The sequence below is a fragment of the Rattus norvegicus genome, chromosome 1, assembly GCF_021556685.1.
Source record: "Rattus norvegicus strain SHRSP/BbbUtx chromosome 1, alternate assembly SHRSP_T2T, whole genome shotgun sequence".
Classification (NCBI taxonomy): domain Eukaryota; kingdom Metazoa; phylum Chordata; class Mammalia; order Rodentia; family Muridae; genus Rattus; species Rattus norvegicus.
Genome location: NC_141534.1, coordinates 6,800,619 through 6,816,488, shown reverse-complemented (window position 1 = coordinate 6,816,488; position 15,870 = coordinate 6,800,619). Strand labels below are relative to the sequence as shown.

Sequence of the window (15,870 nt, the reverse complement as noted above, 5' to 3'; positions counted from 1 at the left end):
GCGCGCCCCGCCCCGCTGCGCCCCGCCCCCCGGCCCCGGAGCGAGCGCGCGAGCGCGCGCACGCACGGCCGACGAGGACGCGCACGCTGCCCTCTGCCGGTGAGGCCGGACGCAGAGAACTCGTGGAGCGTCCCTGTTGGCGCGTCCCTGTTGGCGCGTCCCCGTTGGCGCGTCCCCGTGATGCTCCCGCAAGGCTCCCACGGTGCTCCCAGCCCGGCTCAGCTTTCGAGCCTTTGTTTTTTGTTTCTATTTATTTATTTAACGGAAGGACTCCCAGAACCCGTGTGGCACTGTAGAGAACGCAGGCCCCAGAAGCGCGACGCGTCCTCCTAGCTCGCACCCGCAGGAAATAGGCCAGCTCCGGTTGTCTGTGGTAACTGCCACCACCTCACGTGCCCGAGCCCTGTGACTCGGTGACCGCTCTGCTCTGTGACCCGTTTCCCCTTGTAAGAGCCCTGCTGCCCGTCAGCCCGCCGGAGGGTGGATTCCTTGGAGCGCCCCACGCGGCCTCCAGAGGGCGCGGCGCGTCCCCGCAGCCACCCAGGCCTACACACACGGCGTGTAGGCGTCCCTGTTACTACCGCCAGGCCCAAGTGTGAGACTGAGGGGCGCTGACGTCACCGACGCCCGTCTCAGAGCCACGTTGAAGGAGTCGTGGCCCTGACTGGCGGAGGGGCAGAGGTGAGAAAACCCCCTTGGGTGGCCATTCCTGGTGACTGCAATTTTTACCTCCAGCTGTTGGAAACGGTGGCTCACGTGATTCACGGTCCAGGGACCGAGTCTCAAGACTTTTTCACCTTAAAGACCAGCACATTCGGACAACAGCTGCACAAAACCCTGAGGAACTTTTAAGACTGAGCACACTGAAAAGGTCTGGGTTTTTGACACTAGGTCGTCTGCCACCTCAAGCTGAGTGGGAGTCAGTACAAATCAGAAACCTCTGCCCTTCCATAAGTGGCAACCAGACACTACCAGGAATCAAATATGTCCTCTGAAGTATACGTGGACTTTGGTCTAGACTTGTGAAACAAAGCTACCATTTATGTGGCTTAGACACTCAGAAAAGCAACAGGCACTTTGGCAATTTAAAACGAACAAATAAGCAGTAGCAGGTTTGACCTGTCTACTCTCTTTAAAGAGAGAAGCATCCCCCGTTCTTAAACTACTCTTGCATAGACTTAGGAAAAATACATACTCTATTTTTTCAATTTCATAGTGGAATACAATAAAAACTATAGGACGGGGAAGGTAAGTCAGTTGGTAAAGTTTTTGCTGAGCAAGCAGGTTCACCACCAAGTGTGGTAGTGTGAGTATTTAATCCCAGGGCTGGGGAGGCAGCCCCATGTAGCCTCAGTAAGAGGCCCTTTCTCAAAAAGTAGGTGTTGCAGTAAAATTGAAATAACGCTTCTTTTATCCCGCACTAGAGCCGGAACCGTGGTGCCTCGTGGCATCTGTTGGATATTTTCATCTCAGTCAGCAAAGCACCTCACCCTCTTTGTTCCATTCCATATCACACTGCTGATGGCTACTCTCTGAGCCTGGTGACAGTCTCTCTACCCAAGAATCTCTCTAGTTCCCAAGGCAGGTTGCCACCATGCCAGCCATACACATCCCAATTCCATGGTGGCCCAGTGTCCTGCCACCATGCACTTTCCTGAACTCAATTAAATCACCACATGAAAGAACACAACACAATAACCTCTGATCCAATTGATAAGATATAATTTGCAATCTAGACATACAAAATCCTGTACACATCCATCCCTTAAGAATATTCATAACAACCTGTAAATGTGCAGAGAGAAATCTTAACATCCACCTTCGTGTTCTCTTGGCTGCTACCTCTCTTGCTCTCTCTCTCCAGTCTCCTCCTCCTCTAAAATTTTTCTCCCGCCCATCCTTCCTTCTCATCCAATGACAGGCCTTCTTCTATCTTGTACCTTCACCTGCATAATGACATCATCCTACAAGTAGGGTAGATGGTTCCTGAGGAATGGCACCTAGGGTTGGCTCCACATACATACACAAAATCTAGCCAAAATAAGACCACAATCATAAAGCCTGCAGGCAAGGCTGGATTATAAGAGATGGGAGTTTTCAGAGAAAATTGACTAAACAAATCCTGACCAATGGCTCTTATATTTGTTCAGTGTCAAGGCTAATAGCACCCTTAATTTAAACAGGCTTTCTTGACCAGTTAAATCACCAGCCTGTATTTGGATAGCCTAAGACCAAAGCAATCAAAAAATCAAGACTAAAATTTAAGTCATGTGCTAATTAAGGAAAGCATCATTGGCCAGAGACAAGTGTGAGTGGGTAAAGACAGATTTACAGCTGAAGCGATGGGACAATCAGAATTTCTAACTAGGATAGTAATACTAATCAGGATTAGTATTAGATAACTGATAGCTGATATCTAGTATTTACCAGCTATAATTGTTTCTAATACACATTCATTTGAAGTATGAATAGTAGGAGAGCATCAAATGCAATTTAGAAGAAACCTCCCAAGGACAAACTTTATAGCTCCAAGTCAACCTTGTAGTTTTAAATAAGTAATCAAAGGAATTTGAATCCTTTGGAAAATAGAAGAACCAGGTTTTGTCCATATGTACCACAGACTTGTTAAACCATATTGTAAAAAAGAATGTGTATATCAATGCTCCATATTTCAAGTTAATAAGATTAAACTTATCCATACAGTTTTAGCATACAGAATATGTATATACTCAATAAATGAATGATTCTGCCCTGCCCCCACTCCCAAGCTAAGGCTGCAGGTGTTTCAATTCAGGTGACGTTCGGTGGTACTTGTTTCTAGGGGATGAGGATATAAACAGGTAGACCCAGGTGGAAATGATAGTCATTCTTTCTCTCATCTGTCTAAAACTATGTAACTTTATACTGACTGTGCTTGGTAAGGAGGTAGTAAATTTTTCATTCAGAAACAAATGTACATTAAACAGGAGAAACCAATTTTAACAGCCCATAAATGAACTCAATTGCATTTTCATCTTTACTGTACTCTGCTGGAGTGGTAGCAAAGAACATGCCATACTGTAGCAAGTAGACTCGGAGGGAGCTACTGGCAGCAGAAGAGCACACTACGCTATTCTAGTCAGCCTCTGCAGCACATGGCAGAAGAGGAAATAGTAGCCCCATACTTTCTGGGTTTTTTTTTTTTTCTTACTATTAAAGCTTCTGAAAAGCCAGCTAATTACATGAACACCATATGATGTTTTTTGAATTTTCAGAAAACCCATGTGTGCGTGGCTGGGGCTGGGAGTGAATAAAGCACCACAACAAAGCTACATCTTTTTAGTGAGTCATGCAAAAGACGATAAAATAGAAGTCTGTACTTATTTCTAGGAATAGCCTGGTTCTTAAACTATCGGGGTGTTGCTTTCCTCTAAATGGATTTCCTAAGCTGAACGGCTGGCTTATTCATTAGCCCTCAGGTACTTGGGAAATTTCCTTCAGTATGACAGACTCTAAGACTGCTGTGACCTAACTCCTAGTACACATAAGTAGTCACTTTAAGGATGAAATATGTAATCGACATTCTTCTAGAGGATAGAAGCCCCATTTCTTCTCCTCCTTGATGAAGTCGTACATTTTTTTTCCTTTGAAAAATAAAGCATGCTGAGGCCGCTGCACTAGAAGTTCAGCTTCTCTCCAGGTACCAACAGAGAGAAAGTCCTAGGCATTGCCTTGGGGCTCTGAAGCATGAGCAGGGCTGGGAGTATCTGCAAGACCTGTCCAGCCTTAGCCTCCTGCTTTAGGAATCACAGGCACACTGAGCCAGGAAAGCTGCATTTGGACCATTGTTGCCTACCATCTGAGCCTTTGAGTTTTGGTATGGGCATTGTTCTTTTCCTTTGCTGTTTTCATGAGAAAGCAAGTTCTTTTCCAAAAGGGTCATATGAACTCATCTGGATAAGTACAGTTAGATAGCTCAGATAGTTAGAGTGTCTTAGGGTTTTACTGCTGTGAACAGATACCATGACCAAGGCAACTCTTAAAAAGGGCAACATTTAATTGAGGCTGGCTTACAGACTCAGAGGTTCAGTCCATTATCATCAAGGCAGGATGAACCACACATGGTGCTGGAAGAGCTGAGAGTTCTGAGGGCAAACAAAAGATTGCTTCCAGGCAGCTAGGAGGAGGCTCTCAAAGCCAACTCCCACAGTCGTGTACTTCCTCCAGTAAGGCAACACCTACTCCAACAAGGCCACACATACATGGTGCCACTCCCTGGGCCAAAGATATTCAAATCACCACAAAGGGGAGCCCTGAGAAGGAGTCAGACAGAGAGAAAGAAGGACACACACACACACACACACAGAGGCAAGCACACACTAGGATTCAAGCCCAGGCCTATGTACATGCTGGAAAAATACCATTGAACTAAACCTATGCCAAGAAACCATTAAAGTTTTAAATAATATATTTACAATAATTTCAAAGTTTATAAGTATTTGATCCAGAACCCATATACTGGCGTATAGGATTTGTGGACCATGGACAAGGAATTCTGTTGAATGGGAGAGACACCAGTGATGTCAGTTGGGACAAATAGATCCTACATGAGGAAACAAAACAAGACACTTTCTTCACAGTGGTGCTGATTGGTGGAATAGGAAGACAGCTTTTAATGTTATTGATAGTTACCTCTGAAAGTCATCTATTGGTCCAGAGAGATGGTTCAGCTGTTAAGAGCCCTTCCTGCACTTAGGAAGACCTGAGTTCATTTCTCAGTACCGACATGGGGCAGCTCTTCACCCCAATTCTTGGAGAAGTAAGGTCTTCTAGCTTCCTTTGGCATTTCATTTACGTGCACAACCCCAGCCCTACCACACGATACATACCTATACACATAATTACAATCTTAAAAATTATCTGTATTCTGATAGCGTTTTGCTGTATTTGTGATTTAGGGGATATTGACCTTATATTGTGCCATCTTATACACAAATTCATTTAAAACCATGCTGTAGTAGTGTTCTACCCTAAACCTCTTAACGAAGAAATTATTTCCCACCACAGGAAGTCCTTGAGAATATTTTTGAAAATCATTTAAGATTTACAGTTTTTCTTCTTATAAAAGCTAATCAGTACATGTTTACTAATAAAATAACCCAATTTCCTCTAATGACTATTCATTAGCGCTTTATTAATATTAAATATTAGGTGCCTACTGATGAGGTGAAAAGCTATGGATTTTACTGTAATTCAGAATCACTGGGGAATGAAAATTCAGCACAGTCAGGGTCAGCCACTGGAATACAAACAGTTCGAGAATATACTGTCACAAGGGTTGACACAGTTTTGTGTTGCCTGGAGAGGCCACACATTGCCCTGACCTCCCCCAACCTGTTTGCCTCTGGCTGTGTGATCCATGTTCTTGGCACAGCTCCCTTTGGCATAGATACTGCTGGCCTCTTGCACTGGTCTGAGCTGCCCTGTTCTACTTCATTAGTTGTGACCTCTGTCCAACAGCTCTGCTCTTACTCAGCCTCTTATTCTTCCTGACTATTGTCACTGAAGAAGAGAGGCACGCTGAAAAACTGCATATGGTGGCTTATGCTCGTAATTCTAACATTCCAAAAGCAGGAGTACTGTTGGGTCATTAAAGCAAGTCTGCATTACAAAATGAGTTCCAGTATGTCTCTAGCACACCTAATATTAATATTAAAAAATACTGCGATGTGGAAACGTCAACTGAAAGTCACATTTCAGATATACATGAGAAAATAATGCCATGCCTGTAACCAGCTTCTAAACAATATCAGTGGGGAATGAGGCCTGAATGTCTAGAATCCATGGTTAAAAATTAGTTAGTTAGTTAGTTAGTTAGTTAGTTAGTTAGTTAGTAAAAATAAAGAGCCAGGTTTGGGTAAGAGGCTTTGTAATCATAGTGATAGGGAGGCAGAGGCATTCAGATTTAATATTAATATTTAAACTAATAGCTAAAGAAACACATTTGGAGAATTAAAAAAGTTAATTGGAACATAAAATTAAGTCCTCTAATGAAAAGATCTTGCATACACATAGACTAGTTTCCTCTTTGAATACAAATGTATTTTCAAAAATTTGAACCAAGAATGTATGAAATAAAATTCATATTCTAGAAGCTAGAGAGATGGATCAGGAGTTAAGAATACTTACTCCTTTCCTGCAGGACAACTATAATTCCAGTTCCAGGGCATCCTATACCCTCTTTTGACCTTCACAGGCACCAGGCACATACATTGTGCAAATCCAGAAACTCAGACAAAATACACATGAAATAGATAATGAGAAATTACTAGATATTACCAAATATAAGGGGAAAGAAAAGAAACAGGAGATCTTGTTTATACCAACCTTCATTTTTAGGGTTGGCATTGGATTCTTTAGTTAACTTCAGTTAGTAATGGTTCAGTTTCTCAGAATCCCATGCTACCAGGCTAGAAGCAGCTTAGTGGTCAAGTGTGTTGATGGATTCTCAACCAAGCTGCCCACAAATGGATTCAGCCCCTTATGTGTTATGAATATCCACATTCGCCTTGCCTACTTTGGCATAGATATTTTACTTTGTATTTTTTAAAAAAATTTATAGAGTGAATGAAGGAAGTCCATTTTTAGAACATACAAATGTGCATGTGCCTCTGTGTGTGCCTGTGTGATGTGTGCATGTTGCCCACCCCCTTTTCTGAGACAAAGTCTCTCATTGGCCTGGAACTTGCCATGCGGGCTAAGCTGGCTGGCCCCTGAGCCACAGGGATCTGCATGCCTCTGCCTCCCTATCACTATGATTACAAAGCCTATACCCCAAACCTGGCTCTTTATTTTTATTAACTAACTAACTAACTAACTAACTAACTAACTATTTTTTTTAACCATGGACTGTAGACATTAAACTCAGGCCTTCATTCCCCACTGATATTGTTTAGAAGCTGTTTACAGGCATGGTGTTATTTTCTCATGTATATCTGAAATGTGACTTTCAGTTGATGTTTCCATATCAGTATTTTTTTATAATAATAGACCATAAAAAGCATTAGGTCAGTATTTATATATTCCCAATTTTTATGTAAGATTCACCATTTTGAAAAATCAGAAATAAAATTAAACCTCTATGTTGTAAGTAATTGATTTGTGCCCCAATTTATTTAATGTGGAGCTATAATTTTCATAGCACAACACCTACCATTTAAACATCTAAGTTTCAAGCAAGACATGTTTTTGCCATTCCCATCACAATCAAGACACCCCTAATGCTTTTCTTGCACCCTTTGTTGTTAGTTCTCCCCATCCTCAGGCTCTGGCAAGCACTAAACTCGTTACCACTAGAGTTTTGCTTTTTTCCTGTCAAGCCAATAAAGCCACACCACAGAGTTCCTTTCTATATGGTAAGTATATGTTCAACATTAGCAGAAGTAACTAACTATAAAGTCTCATTCTACAGTGAGATTTTGGATTCTCACAGAAACATGAGAGTATCAGTAGTTTTCCACTACCAGGATATTTTCATATTGTCAATATCAGACATTGTCAGATGTTTCCTCTTTTAATGGTAAACATTGAAATAGGTAGGTAAAGCTATCTCAATTTTAATTTAAATTATTTTAGTAAGTAATGATGAATTATTTCATAAATAGAATAATTTGAAAAGGTTATAATTGGTGAAATGACATTGTTCTTAAATGTACAAGTTTACGGCACAGAACAATGGTAACATTAACATTTAGGTATCACTACCTATGATAAATGCTCTGTTATTTTGTTTTATAGATACTTTATAACATTTTATGAAATACTCATTTATTTATCTTAGCTCTCTATCTTACCATCACCATTTCATGAGACTTAGAATGGCACAAAATTGAATAGATTTTCCATCCTTTGAAATACATTCCCCAACACATATGTAACCACTACTTAACATCGAGAAAAATCTTAGATATTATTAAATATTTTTATTGCTAGAATGACTACAAGTCTTCTGTATGTTTATTTCAAAGAACAGAAGAATATAACTATCTTCTTACTTAGTCATAGTATACCAACGTCCCAAAAATCAGAGAAGAATGAAAATATATGTTTGATAAGTAGCAGAAATGTGGAACGGTGTCAGAGCACATACACATTTTTTTTCTACAGAGGAAACAATTAGAAACAATTAGAAGTAGTTAAAGCCTATTTTCTCTTGCTTTATACATTGTACTTTTGAATGTAGCTTCTAATATTTTAACCAACCACGGTGAGCCTAGACATTGATAACAGAATTGAAACAATGACAGACACCAAAGCAAGGGAGAAGTAACTGCCTAAGAGTCTGCTGGAAGAGGAACCAGTTGGATATTTCCAACAGAAATTCTGAAAACTACATCTATCGGGTGTTTGTACAACTTTGTTTTTCCTGATAGAAGTGCTATCTTGAGTGTGTATAGCACTGGTGATGGAAGAGAAGGTTTATATGACTAGTACAGTCTGTTAAGTTATATAAGAAGCATGAACACTTAATGAAAATTTTATTCAATACCAGTGAAATTGTTCAGTGTTTAAAAAACACTGTCTCATGAGGCTAGCAACTTGGGTTATACACTGGAATCCACATCAAGGTAGGAGAGAATAACCTCCCTAAAGTTGTCTCTAACCATGGCATGTACACAAACACATACCATACACCCATATTAATAAATAAAGTGAAATAAAACTTTGGATGGGAGAGACGATTCAGTGGATAACAGCACTCATTGCTGTCCAGGGGACCTGAGTTCAATTCTCAGCACTAATGTTGGGGCAGCTTCTAACTTCCTGTCATTCCAGCTTTGGCACTTTTCCAGGCTCCTTGGGTGCCCAATACAAATAGTGCCAGTGTATGCAGAAACATACACACATAAACATAATCTTTAAAAAAATAAGGAGTAGAAGGGACAATTGTCTCAAAAGAACAAAAGCGTTACATTTGTTACTTGACATTTTACAATATTTAATTTTCAGAGATTTTGGTATTTCATTGGAAATGTACAATGAATCAACAATAATTCTCAGAGTCCCAATTAATCCATTTCTATTGACATAGATCTCTATGAACTCTCAATTCTAATTAGTGATCACCTTTACTGATGATTTCTCCTACAAGGGTACAGAATATGGAGTATCTATTTACAGGCAGGTAACCCTCCACTGTCCTACTGAGAAGTCCATTCAAGAAATGTTAACTCAGGTTCTACTGTTATAATCCAGACAATGGCCTGATCCTTTTGTAAGGAATAGGCTCATCCTCACTCCTAGATTATTTTTATATTCTCTCTCATACGTCTCAACAGATAAGATGGTAAAAACATTAAGAATATTTACATAATTGCTAATCTCTTGCCATCTTTGATTAATAAGGATATATTGCCCAAGGCAAATTATCTTAATATAAATAATAGACATCCCATGTGAATTGAGACACTTTAGTCTTAAAACTACCAGCAGACATAATAATGTATTAGAAATAGTAAACTAATTTCCATTCTTAAGTGGAATCAGTAAATTATTAGTAAAAACGTATAGTAGTTATACTATTTATATGCATTGTTGCCTTGACATAGCACTCAGTAAGGAAAGCATCTTTATGTAGAATAGATTGAATTATTGACTTATGAATAAACTAATATTAATATTCTTTGACTGTTATTATTAATCCTCAAATTCAAACTCATTTTGATGTACAATCAATACTATAGAGTTTTAGTTTGATGAATGAATTATTCAAAAATAAAAGCATAGGCTCTAGGCATGTCTTTTGGGACTTACTGGCCATTGGTCCACTGGACATAGGCTTCTCAAAAGTGAGCTATGATAAATGAAGATGAGCTCATGTAGGGAGAGCTAGACCTTCACAGGGCCAGACATGCCTGGGAAACCAGAGGAGACTACTCTCTACCCACATTTCTGACTCTAGAGGAAAACGCCTAGCACCATCTGGGTCCCCTGTGCACAGGGTCCTGAGAGAAGGTGGGACAGGCCCTTCTGGTTGCTGCCCTCACAGAGAGCTGAAAGCCAGCTACGAGGAGCGACTTCAGGCCCGAGACCACAGGTAAGACCAACTTTTCTGCTCCAAGGACCTGCCTGGTGGACTCAGGACACACGCTCACAGGAACAGCAGAAGACCAGTAGACAGGAAAGACTACACACCCAAAAGCAGAACACTCTGTTCCCATAACTGGCTGAAAGAAAACAGGAAAACAGGTCTACAGCACTCCTGACACACAGGCCTACAGGAGGGTCTAACCACTGTCAGAAATAGCAGAACAAGGTAACACCAGAGAAAACCTGATGGCGAGAGGCAAGCGCATGAATGCAAGCAACAGAAACCAAGACTACATGGCATCAAAGGAGCCCAATTCTCCCACCAAAGCAAACACTGAATATCCAAACACACCAGAAAAGCAAGATCTAGATTTAAAATCACATTTGATCATGATGCTGGAGGACTTCAAGAAAGACATAACTCCCTTAGAGAAACACAGGAAAACATAAATAAACAAGTTGAAGCCTATAGAGAGGAATTACAAAAATCCCTGAAAGAATTACAGGAAAACACAAACAGGTGAAGTAATTAAAAATGGAAATAGAAGCAATAAAGAAAGCACAAGGGGAGACAACCCTGGATATACAAAACCAAAGGAAGAGACAAGGAGCCCTAGATACAAACATTACCAACAGAATACAAGAGATAGAAGACAGAATCTCAGGAGCAGAAGATTCCATAGAAATCATCAACACAACGGTCAAAGATAATGTAAAACGGAAAAAGCTACTGACCCAAAACATACAGGAAATCCAGGACTGAATGAGAAGATCAAACCTAAGGATAATAGGTATAGAAGAGAGTGAGGACACCCAGCTCAAACGACCAGAAAATATCTTCAACAAAATCATAGAAGAAAACTTCCCTAACCTAAAGAAAGAGATACCCATAAACATGCAAGAAGCCTACAGAACTCCAAATAGATTGGACCAGAAAAGAAAATCCTCCCATCATATAATAATCAAAACACCAAATGCACAAAACAAAGAAAATATTAAAAGCAGTAAGGGAAAAAGGTCAAGTAACATATAAAGGCAGACCTATCATTACACCAGACTTCTAACCAGAGACTATGAAAGACAGAAGATCCTGGACAGATGTCCTACAGACCCTAAGAGAACACAAATGCCAGCCCAGGTTATTGTATCCAGCAAAATTCTCAATTAACATAGATGGAGAAACCAAGATATTCCATGACAAAACCAAATTTACACAATATCTTTCTACAAATCCAGCACTACAAAGGATAATAAATGGCAAAGTCCAAGACAGGGAGGCAAGCTACACCCTAGAAAAAGCAAGAAACTAATCGTTTTGCAACAAAACAAAGAGAAGAGAGGCACATAAACATATTCTCACATCCAAACATGAATATAACAGGAAGCAACAATCACTATTCCTTAATATCTCTCAACATCAATGGACTCAATTCCCCAATAAAAAGACACAGATTAACAAACTGGATATACAATGAGGACCCAACATTTTGCTGCCTACATGAAACACAGATCAGAGACAAAGACAGACACTACCTCAGAGTAAAAGGCTGGAAAATAACTTTTCCAGCATACGGTCTGAAGAAGCAAGCTGGAGTAGCCATTCTAATATCAAATAAAATCAATTTTCAACTACAAGTCATCAAAAAAGATAAGGAAAGACACTTCATATTCATCAAAGGAAAAATACACCAAGATGAACAATCAAACCTAAATATCTGTGCTCCAAATACAAGGGCACCTACATACGTAAAAGAAACCTTACTAAAGCTCAAAGCACACATTGCACCTCACACAATAATAGTAGATTTCAACACCCTACTCTCATCAATGGACAGATCATGGAAACAAAAATTAAACAGAAACATAGACAGACTAAGAGAAGTCATGAACCAAATGGATTTAACAGATATTTATAGAACATACTATCCTAAAACAAAAGGATATACCTTCTTCTCAGCATCTCATGATACTTTCTCCAAAATTGACCATATAATCAGTCATAAAATGGGCCTGAACAGATACAGAAAGATAGAAATAATCCCATGCGTCCTGTCAGACCACCACGAGCTAAAGCTGGTCTTCAATAACAATAAGGAAAGAACGCCCACATATACATGGAAGTTGAACAGTGCTCTACTCAATGATAACCTGGTAAGGAAGAAATAAAGAAAGAAATTAAAGACTTCTTAGAATGTAGTGAAAATGAAGGTACAACATACCCAAAGTTATGGGACACAATGAAAGCTGTGCTAAGAGGAAAACTCAAAAGCTCTAAGTGCCTGCAGAAAGAAACAGGAGAGAGCATATATCAGCAGTTTGACAGCCCACCTAAAAGCTCTAGGAACAAAAAGAAGCAAATACACTCAGGAGGAGTAGAAGGCAGGAAATAATCAAACTCAGAGCTGAAATCAACTGAGTAGAAACAAAAAGAACAATACAAAGAATCAAGAGAACCAAAAGCTGGTTCTTTGAGAAAATCAACAAGATAAACTCTTAACCAGACAAACCAGAGGACACAGAGAGTATGTCCAAATTAAAAAAAAGTCAGAAATGAAACGGGAGACATTAACAGAATCAGAGGAAATTCAAAAAATCATCTGATCCTACTGCAAAAGGCTATATTCAACAAAACTTGAAAATCTGGAGGAAATGGACAATTTCCTAGACTGATACCAGGTATTGAAGTTAAATCAGGAACAGATAAATTTAAACAATCCCATAACTCCTAAAAAAAAAATAGAAACAGTCATTAAAAGTCTCCTAATCAAAAAGAGCTCAGGTCCAGATGGATTAAGTACAGAATTCTACCAGACCTTCATAGAAGACCTCATACCAATACTATCCAAACTATTCCACGAAATTGAAACAGATGGAGTGCTACTGAATTCCTTCTATGAAGTCACAATTACTCTTATACCTAAACCACACAAAGACCCAACAAAGAAAAAGAACTTCAGACCAATTTCTCTTATGAATATCAACGCAAAAATACTCAATAAAATTCTTGCAAGCCAAATCCAAGAGCACATCAAAACAATCATCCATCATGATCAAGTAGGCTTCATCCCAGGCATGCAGGGATGGTTTAATATATGGAAAACCATCAACGTAATTCACTATATAAACTGAACGATAAAAACCACTTGATCATTTCATTAGATGCTGAGAAAGCATGTGACAAGTTTCAACACCCCTTCATAATAAAAGTCCTGGAAAGAACAGGAATTCAAGGCTCATACCTAAACATAGTAAAAGCCATATACAGCAAAAAAAAATAGCTAATATTAAACTTAATGGAGAGAAACTTGAAGCAGCCCCACTAAAATCAGGGACTAGACAAGGCTGCCCACTCTCTCCCTACTTATTCAATATAGTTCTCAAAGTCCTAGCCAGAGCTATCCGACAACCAAAGGAGATCAAAGATACAGATTGGAAAGGAAGAAGTCAAAATATCACTAATTGCAGATGATATGATAGTATATTTACGTGATCCCAATCCTGCTAAGATTGAACCCCCAGTGAACTAGATTGTTGGGGGGAGGGCGGCAATGGGGGGAGGATGGGGAGGGGAATACCCATAAAGAAGGGGAGGGGGAGGGATTAGGGGGATGTTTGCCCAGAAACCGGGAAAGGGAATAACACTCGAAATGTATATAAGAAATACTCAAGTTAATAAAAAAAAAAAAAGTGATCCCAAAAGTTCCACCAGAGAACTACTAAACCTGATAAACACTTTCAGCAAAGTGCCTGGGTATAAAATTAAATCAGTAGCCTTCCTCTACACAAATGAGAAACAAGCAGAAAAAAGAATTAGAAAAATGACACCTTTCATAATACTCCCAAATAATATAAAATACCTTGGTGTGACTTTAACCAAGCAAGTGAAAGACCTGTATGATAAGAATTTCAAGCCTCTGAAGAAAGAAATTGAAGATCTCAGAAGACGGAAAGATCTCCCATGCTCATGGATTGGCAGGATTAATATAGTAAAAATGGCCATTTTACCAAAAGCAATCTACAGATTCAATGCAATCCCCATCAAAATTCCAACCCAATTCTTCATAGAGTTAGAACAATTTGCAAATTCACCTGGAATAAAAAAAAACAGGATATCTAAAACTATCCTTAACAATAAAAGGACTTCCGGGGGAATCACTATCCCTGAACTCAAGCAGTATTACGGAGCAATAGTGATAAAAAACTGTATTGTATTGGTACAGAGACAGACAGGTAGGTCAGTGGAATAGATTTGAAGGTCCAGAAATGAACCCACACACCTATGGTCATTTGATTTTTGACAAAGAAGTCAAAGGCATCCAATGGAAAAAAGATAGCATTTTCAGCAAATAGAGCTGGTTCAACTGAAGGTCGGCATGTAGAAGAATGCAGATTGATCCCTGCTTATCACCCTGTACAAAGCTTAAGTCCAAGTGGATCAAGGACCTCCACATCAAACCAGATACATTCAAACTAATAGAAGAAAAAGTGGGGAAGCATCTCGAACACATGGGCACTGGAGAAAATTTCCTGAACAAAACACCAATGGCTTATGCTCTAAGATGAATCAACAAATGGGATCTCATAAAATTGCAAAGCTTCTGTAAGGCTAAGGACACGGTGGTTAGAACAAAACGGCAACCAACAGATTGGGAAAAGATCTTTACCAATCCTACAACTGATAGAGGACTCATATTCAAAACATACAAAGAACTCATGAAGTTAGACTGCAGGGAGACAAATAACCCTATTAAAAACTGGGGTTCAGAGCTAAACAAAGAATTCACAGCTGAGGAATGCCAAATGGCTGAGAAACACCTAAAGAAATGTTCAACATCTTTTTTTTTAAAGATTTATTTATTTATAAGTACACTGTAGCTGTCTTCATCCATACCGGAAGAGGGCATAAGATCTCATTACAGATGGTTGTGAGCCATCATGTGGTTGCTGGGAATTGAACTCAGGACATTTGAAAGAGCAGCCAGTGCTCTTAACCACTGAGCCATCTCTCCAGCCCCAATGTTCAACATCTTTAGTCATAAGGGAAATGCAAATCAAAACAACCCTGAGAGTCCACCTCACACCAGTCAGAATGGTTAAGGTCAAAAACTCCGGTGAAGCAGATCCTGGTGAGGATGTGGAGAAAGGAACACTCCTCCATTGTTGGTGGAATTGCAGACTGGTACAACCATTCTGGAAATCAGTCTGGAGGTTCCTCAGAAAATTGGACGTTGAACTACCTGAGGACCCAGGTATACCTCTCTTGGGCATATACCCAAAAGATGCCCCAACATATAACAAAGACACATGCTCCACTATGTTCATAGCAGCCTTATTTATAATAGCCAGAAGCTGAAAAGAACCCAGATGCCCTTCAATAGAGGAATGGATACAGAAAATGTGGTACATCTACACAATGGAATATTACTCAGCTATCAAAAACAATGCCTTTATGAAATTCATAAGCAAATGGATGGAACTGGAAAATATCCTGAGTGAGGTAACCCAATCACAGAAAAACACACATGGTATGCACTCATTGATAAGTGGATATTAGCCCAAATGCTTGAATTACCCTAGATGCCTAGAACACATGAAACTCAAGACGGATGATCAAAATGTGAATGCTTCACTCCTTCTTTAGAATGGGAACAAGAATACCCTTGGGAGGGGATAGGGAGGCAAAATTTAGAACAGAGACTGAAAGAACACCCATTCAGAACCTGCCCCACATGTGGCCCATACATACACAGCCATCAAACTAGATAAGATGGATGAAGCAAAGAAGTGCAGGCTGACAGGAAC

General features: G+C 39.7%; 1 long non-coding RNA gene across 2 annotated transcripts in view; it reads left to right on the top strand.

The window, feature by feature from the left end:
• Positions 1–79: 79 nt before the first annotated feature.
• LOC102547024 (uncharacterized) overlaps positions 80–15,870 on the top strand; it is a 49,268-nt gene continuing 33,477 nt past the window's right edge. The window contains exon 1 of one of the 2 annotated variants that reach the window (XR_015644583.1): positions 80–681. This is a non-coding gene — a long non-coding RNA (uncharacterized LOC102547024). The remainder of the gene's footprint in view (positions 682–15,870) is intronic. The other variant, XR_015644584.1, reaches the window with a different exon arrangement.